The following is a 521-nucleotide window of genomic DNA, read 5'->3' on the forward strand; positions in this document are numbered from 1 at the left end:
AACAACAACAACAATCTTCATATAGAATGTAGGTCTAATATCACTGATTAAAATTATTATAAAAGTTACATAGGACCACCATGCCAATGAATTTCTAGTCGAAGAAAAGTTTATTAGAAAGTCGAGAAGCAACAAAACATAAGACGTTCATTCTTGGGTCAAATATAGACTAGAACTGAGTTTTCAGTGCCTTTACCTGTTGAGAAAGATAATCTAGACCCCAAAAGTCAAGACAGGGAATGAGAAATGTGAAATATGGAAAGTCCTTCCCACCTAATTAATAGCAGTTGCATTTATATGTGATGTTATCATGAAAAGGAAAAATATAATAAGGGCAAGAACTTAGACTGAATCAGAATGTGCTCACAAAGTCGATAGATCAGATGCTGGCTTCTTGGAATCATAAACATATCTTCCTTAAGCAATGTCAATCATAATCTATATATTCCAAGAATCAGCACAAAAGGGATCCACATCTGTGAGAAGAGGCTAAAATGGGCCTCTATAAGTGGGTCAAGGAC

The sequence above is a fragment of the Elephantulus edwardii genome, unplaced genomic scaffold (assembly GCF_000299155.1).
Source record: "Elephantulus edwardii isolate Elephantulus edwardi_28Jun2011 unplaced genomic scaffold, EleEdw1.0 scaffold00077, whole genome shotgun sequence".
In the NCBI taxonomy this organism is placed as follows: domain Eukaryota; kingdom Metazoa; phylum Chordata; class Mammalia; order Macroscelidea; family Macroscelididae; genus Elephantulus; species Elephantulus edwardii.